The sequence below is a fragment of the Vombatus ursinus genome, unplaced genomic scaffold, assembly GCF_900497805.2.
Source record: "Vombatus ursinus unplaced genomic scaffold, bare-nosed wombat genome assembly UNPS02014864.1, whole genome shotgun sequence".
NCBI lineage: Eukaryota > Metazoa > Chordata > Mammalia > Diprotodontia > Vombatidae > Vombatus > Vombatus ursinus.
The window spans coordinates 11,833,737-11,841,160 of NW_020954642.1; the positions used below are offsets into that span (position 1 = coordinate 11,833,737).

The 7,424-nt window shown below is 39.3% G+C and overlaps 1 pseudogene; it reads right to left on the reverse strand.

Moving 5' to 3' along the window:
• Positions 1-3,375: 3,375 nt before the first annotated feature.
• On the reverse strand, positions 3,376-5,281 carry LOC114027925 (annotated as a pseudogene).
• Positions 5,282-7,424: the final 2,143 nt, after the last annotated feature.

Here is a 7,424-nt window from a genome sequence, read left to right on the forward strand (position 1 = left end):
AGATAGATAGATAGATAGATAGATAGATAGATAGATAGATAGATAGATAGATAGATAGAGGGCACAGGGTGAGTTGAAATGAAGGGGTGATATCTGGAAAAAAATTAAGGGGTGATAGAGGATTATACTGGGAGAAGGAGAAAGGGAGAAGTAGAATGAGGTAAAATATCTCACATGAAACAGACAAGAAAAGACTTTTACAGTGGAGGGGAAATGGGGGAAGATGAGAGGGAATGAGTGAATCATATTCTCCTAGGATTTGGCTTAAGGAGGGAATAACATACACTATTGGGTATGGAAATCTATCTTACCCTACAGGAAAATAAGGGGGGAAGGGGACAAGAGAGCAGGGGGTTGATAGAGGGGAGGGCAGATTGGGGAAGGGGATAATCAAAAGCAAACACTTCTGGGGAGGGACAAGGTCAAAAGAGAGAATAGAATAAATGGGGGGTAGGATAGGATGAAGTGAAATATACTTAGTTTTTCACAACAGGACTACTATGGAAGTGTTTTGCATGACTACACTTCTATAACCTGTATGGAGTTGCTTGCCTTTTCATTGGATGGATGGGGAGGGAGGAAGGGAGAAAATGTATAACCCAAAGTTTTAAAAATACATGTTAAAAATTAAATAAATAAATAAATAAATAAATAATAAAAAAAATAAAATGCCATTTGATATTTATAACAATCTTGGAAGCACATGCTGCTATTATTCTAATATTATAGTTGAAGAAACTAAGACAGAAAGTGGATAAATGATTTGCCCAGGGTCATACAGATAGTAAGTGTCTGACACTGGATTTTAACTCAGGTGTCCCTGACTTTTTGCCAATCGCTCTACCTGTTGCAGCACTTAGCTACCCAAATGGAAATAAAATGAGAACCATGTGCAAAATGTGGTAGGGTCATATGATTCAGAGATGAAAGGAAGCTTAGGCATGGTGTTGCATTGAAAAAGAATTGACTTTAAAATCAAAATTCCTCTGTCCCAAATCCTGGAAATGTTACTGACTACTTATGTGACATTGGACAGATAAATGTGCTTTCTGTGCTTCAATATCTTTTACTTCAAAATGATAAGGGTGCCCACAGACAACACCAAAGGTGCTTGCTAAATCCCATTTTCTGATTTTTGAGGATAAAGAAACAGAAGCTCAAAATGAGGGGGGGGGATTTTCCAAGATGATATGTAGCTAATTTGGTATTTATGACCCCAGCAAATCACTTACCCTCTGTTTGCCTCACTTTCCTCATCCCTAAAATAGTGATAATAATAGTACCTATCTTGGGTTTTTTTGTGGGGATCAAAAGAGATAGTGCTTGTAAAGCACTTAGCACAGTGCCTGGCACATAGTAAGCACTATATATTGTTGTTATTGTTATATTATTAAATTTCAACAGTCCATATTTAATTTTCATGAAGACAAGGCAATAGTATTTGTCAGGTGAAGGAGTCTTCATCTCCACTCAGGAAAAAAAAAAGCCCTAACCAATAGTTTGAGGGATTTTGTTTCATTAGAATATCCTTTTATATACAGTTGACATATCTTACTGTATATCGCCATTGTCAATGCATATGTCCTATCCCTCTATTACATTATAAACTGCTTTAGTTCTGAGATACATCTTATTTAAATTTGATCTCTCTCCCATTACTCAATACATTATTCTTCACATAGTAAATATTTAATTAAACTTTGTTTAATTTTTTGTCTTATATTTCTAATAACTAACATAGTGACTTGCACATAGTAGGCTTTTAATAAATACTTATGAGTTGAATGGAATGAAGTGGAACTCTTAAATCTTTCTTTAATACTTTCATAGGACTAGGATGTTCTAGGTGTGAGCTTGTCTAAAGGCCTGTGTTTTAAGAAGGAATTTCTTTCACAGGTTTTCAAATTTCTGTCAAATATTTTTAAGAGTGATATCTAATCAATTTTTGAAAAATTGTGACAAAAAGAAAGTTATTTTTTTATTCTTTTTTCATCTTTTGATTCTTTTTCTCTCTGTTTCTTTCTCCCTCCATCTTCTTTCCTTTCTTCTCTCCTTTCTTTTCTTCCTTTTTTCCCTGTCTGAAACTTTTTTTTATTTTAAATATTTTTTTTCTTCAAGCTTTGCTATCTAGTAGTTTATCGAGGACAAAAAAAAAGAAAAAAGAAAAAGAAAAAAAAAAGATTCCTGAGTGAAAATGTTAACCCCAAACCTTATCCTCTTAGTTCTAGACACCCCATTGATTTTTTTTTCTAGTGAACATTCACAAATCAATGCTCTCAAGGACTGAGCTCTTTTTTTCTGTAAAATCATAGGAATGGATTAAATGATGGTCCTATCCTCCTTGGAGGTCATCAAGTAGAAGCTAGACAATCCATTTTTAAGGATGTTATCCTGGGATTTCTAATAGGTTGAACTAGATGGCTGATAAAGTCCCTTCCAAATATCAAATCTGAAGATTTTTAAATCTCTTCCAGATATAACATTCTATGATCAAAATTCTTAATTAGAAATATTTCTTGTTACATATATGAATAATGATTTGGAGTATAAGGAAAATTCTGAAGACAAAAAGTCCAGGTATAAGACATTGCAGTTAAGTTTTAGTTAAGGCTCTAATCCTAAATAAGGAAGGGGGAATGAAGAACAGAGCACAAAATCTTGAAATGTTGGAGAAACAGCATTAATAGGACATGAAAACTGATTCTGGGAAAGGGAAGACTTAGAGGTAGCCTTGAGATGTTGAGTCTTTGTGACTGAGGAAATTTCGATATTTTACTTTAGTTGTCCTTATATCTCCATTAGAGTAGTCTTGGAGTATACTTCCAAAGAATTTCTACATTCTCATCATTGTACAGAAGTGATGCTAGTTTCTTGAAGATAATGATGGTGGAGAGCAATATCTATCAGGCCTTACCTAGATGGAAAATGGTTATGGCAATGGACTGTGATCATTCTAGTGTGAATAGAAGGTGTCACTGGTGGGAATATATATCCCAGACTTCTAGTAAGGGCTCACACTTTTACCTACCCAAGTTTCATCTGACTTCTAAATACCTTATTTTTTGTTGTTCAGTCATTTTTCAGTCATGTTAAATTTTTCATGACCCTGTTTGGAGTTTTCTTGGTAAGTGGTTTGCCATTTCTTTCTCTATCTCATTTTACAGATGAGGAAAGTGAGGCAAACAGGGTTAAGTGACTTACTCAGGGTCAAATAGCTAGTAAGTATCTGAAGACAGATTTTTTTTTTAGATAGTAAGATAAGGCACATTTATTTTAGTGGTTTCTTCAGAATTAATCAGCAGCTCTGCCACAAGGACTGGGGACTTCCTAGTAACTGACAATCATGCAAACTTGGCCTTTTCATCATAAGATGACTCAGAGTGCCACCATCTTGACCAGACTCCTCTGGGAACTTCCCCCTTCCACCTTCAATGGGCTGTCTGACTTCTCTTGCATATTTCCACAGCATGAACAATGCCTGTGGCCTGGGTGACCTTTTTGTCCATGTCCACAACCTTGGTACCCACCTGCTATGGTTCCTACATAGGTATATTGGGCACTCTTCTGGCCCCCACTGGAACAGAATGAGCAGTGATGAAAGACCTCCTGTCGCTGGCAGAACTTTCTCCTCACAGTCATTTTGTAGAGCGAGCCTTGGACGTACTGCCCTCTGACACAAATTTGCACAGTGTAGGGGCCAGGCTTCCTGGGCACAAAGAAAATTGGGTAAGTCCCATTGTTGTCATCCTGGACCATCATCTTAAGAACACAGTCCTTCTTATTTTTATGGTGAGAATGGTCCCAGAAACTTCATAGCCACCATACTGGCCAACCTTTTCCTGTAGGGAGAAGCAGATGCCATCATCCACCCCAGGGCCAATGCTGTAGTCGGCTTTCTTGAGCTTCTTTAGCCAGCTCACCACACCCCTTGATGATGATCTCTAGGTCAGAGACATTACTCAGCAAATGTTCCCTGAACTTGACCCCAGTCCTCAGGTCTGCCAGCAATTGCTCCACCTGGAGTTTCTGGAGGGGCAGAGCATTCTCCTTGTGGATCCAGAGATCTTCCAATTGCTTCAGAAACCGATCAGGATGTTCTCTGATAGCAGTGATGTAGCAATCACAAAAGGCCCGGAAGTCAGAAGACAGGGCATCCATGTGGCTCCAGAGGGCACTGCCCACACTCTTGATCTGGGCCAGCACTCTCTCCAAGGTGTCCATGTGGGGCTGGGTGCTGTGAAGGAACTCCAGCATGGAGTTCCCATACTTGTGGATAACGTTGCTTATCAAGTCATAGGCATGGATCACATAGTACATAGTCCTGGCTGACTGGTCACACTGCTCACAGAACAGGTTCAGCTCCTTGACAGGGTAAATGGAACACATAATTGGCCTCTCAATCTGGTTGTATCCTTTCAGGTCTTTCATGGGTATGACAGAGTGGGAAGCAGATTTTTTTGTTTTTTTTTGTCACCTATGAGCCTGGCTACAGAACTGGCAGAGACTCTACACCAACTCTCCACTTCCCTGTCACTGCACAGATCACACACCACTCCTGGAGATTTTGTAGCAGGGCCTCATTTATAGCCAGGTGGTCTATGGTTAAGGCCTTCACTTCTCCAGGAGGCAGATCAACCTCTGTATCACAAACTGGGCAGAGGATGCTAAGCTGTGACTCCAGCTGTTGGGGCTGATTGTCCCAGAGCCATGCACCCTCAGAGGTTGTTTCTGGGTCTGTTGGTGGCAACACCAAGTCAGAAAAGGGCTCCAACTGTTCAGGCAGGTCATGCAAAACATGTGCAAGCCTGGCAAGCTCCATGCACATTGAACAGCGAGTCTTGCCTAGGCGTCCAAGGGCTGGGGTGCATCTGCTCTGCCTTTCTGACATTTCCTGAGGTTTTTCCAGAGCATGTCTAAGATGAAGCAACAGAGAGGTTAGGGCCATCCCCATAGGGGAATGCCTTCCAAGTCAGAAATCTAACAGACAGACAGATCGACAAAAACAGAAGTGGGAAAGAAAAAAGAAATTCCCCAACACCTGGAGATGATGTCTCCTGCATGCAGTTTACCAATTTGGATATTGCCCGCCTCACCCAGGGATGCCTTCCCCCACCCCAAGCCATTCCACTATACTTAAATTCTACCTACAAAGTAGCTGGGCAGTGGGGGATTCATTACATCTCCAGGCCCCTCCCCAAGCAGCTGCTATGCCTTGCCAATGTGGTCCTCCTGCAAGCATGCACCCTTCTCCCCAGCAGCATGCACCAACCTCCAACTCCATCTTCCCCACTTCATTCCCTGTTACGTGCCAACCTCCAGCACATGCCTAGCCCCACAGCTCTGCCCCCTTCCTGTGGAGTCCTAATGTTCTTTCTACTATGTAGTCAGTACCCGAAGCTTGTAGCTCTAGCCTCAGTTTTCTCAACTGCCTTCTACTTCCTTCTCCTCTTTATCTACCCCAAAACGCCAAAGCCAAACACTACCCCCCCCACAGACTTCCTTCTCAGGTGAGTCCAATCACCATTCTGGGAAGACCAGGGCAGATTTGAACAAAAGAAGCAGAGTCTTCTTGATTTCAGGCCTGGGGTTCTATCCACTGTGCCACCTAGCTGCCCAAATACCCTATTGTACATTAGGAAAAGTTTAGTTAAGGTCCAGGAGTTCTAATACCAAGTGGGAATCCACCAAGTTAGTACGTAGCAGAGAGTGGATAGACTGTTGAATGCGGAGTCAAGAAGACCTGAAAATTCGATTCATATCTCAGACAATTACTAGCTCTGTGGCTCTGGGCAAATTACTTCTTTCATCACCTTCTGTCAGCCTCAATATTCTCACACACAAAGAAGAGAAAATAATAGCACCTAACTCCCAGGGTTGTTATGAATCATATGTATATATATGTGTGTGTGTGTGTGTGTGTGTATACATATATACACACACTATATATATGTATATATGTACACACATACATATATACACATGTGTGTACACACACATGCGTGTATTTGTATATCTGTGTATACACACAGATATACACATACATATATACATATACACACATAAACATACACACATATACATATATGCATACTTACACACACACACATATATATAAAGCCTTTTGGAAACTTTGAAGCTGTATATAAATACTAGTCCTCATCACCCAGATTTCAGCCACAATAACTCATGAAATAGCCTGCTAAGTTATATAAGGTTTGAAATTTTTCCCATCAAAGGCATAACGAAATCATAGTTCTATTAAAGATTAAAGTCTAGGACTACAGAATAAGTAAATATCAGTGATTTAGTCTGATTAGTGTGATGTAATGGAAAGATTTTGGCCTTGGAATGAGAACATCTGGGTTTGAATCTTGGCTCTAACAAAGACAACAACAAGGATAGTAACAGGGGATATTTACATGTTTGCATAGTGAATTAAGGTTTGCAAATATATTGACTTATTAATATAACTTATTTAATAAATTCAATAATTCAAGTCAATGAACATTTACTAAGTGACTACTATGTCAGATATTGAGTTAAAAACTTGGGATACAAATAAGGGAAAGAAAGATAATCTCTGCTTTCAAGGAGCTTACAATGTAATGGAGGAAGACAGCACACAAATAGGAGCTGGAGGTGGGAGAGAGGCATCTTGTTCTAAAAAGTTCTGTCCAAGCAGAGATGTAGATGGAAAGTAGAGCTAAAAAGTCCAGATCTTTCCCTCTATAAAGGAAAGCTTTGAATGGTATCTCAATTACATACATTATCTCAATTGTATAGTTCTGAGCAAGTCCTTTAACCTATCTGATCCTCAAAAACATTACATACCCAAACTACTTTACGTGGGCTGTGGTGAGCAAAATACTCTATAACTTTAAACATTTTATAGATGAGAGTTGTTATTATATTTGTATCTACCTAATGCATAAGCAATAGTGCAGGGTTATGGACTAAGTTACTGAAATTATTTCAGCTTCAAAAACATGTTTTCCATCCTTGTGTCCAGAAAAACTCTTGGCTACAGGCAGCAAAAGGCGAAATAGGAACACAGATGTCACATAAAGTGTATTTAGATTACTCTTCACCCTCTTCACAGGGTCATGAGGAATCAAATTGATGAAATCTGTATCTGCCATAACTGACATTATGCAGGAAAAAAAAATCTTTCATGACTCTTGGAGAATAAAGGGAGATGATGATGAGCATAACCTCTCTTGCTCCCTACTGTCAGATGATGTGCTCCATGAAACCAATGTTCTTATTTATCTCTTCCACACAATTGTGAACCCCTCCTAATTTTGATTCATTTTAAACACTTGAAATTCCTCAGATTGTGTCAATAAATATTTAACATATTAGCAGATCACTAACAGAGCTTTTTAGAAGCCTAACCTTTCGCTGTTCAAAAGGCCAACAGAAAG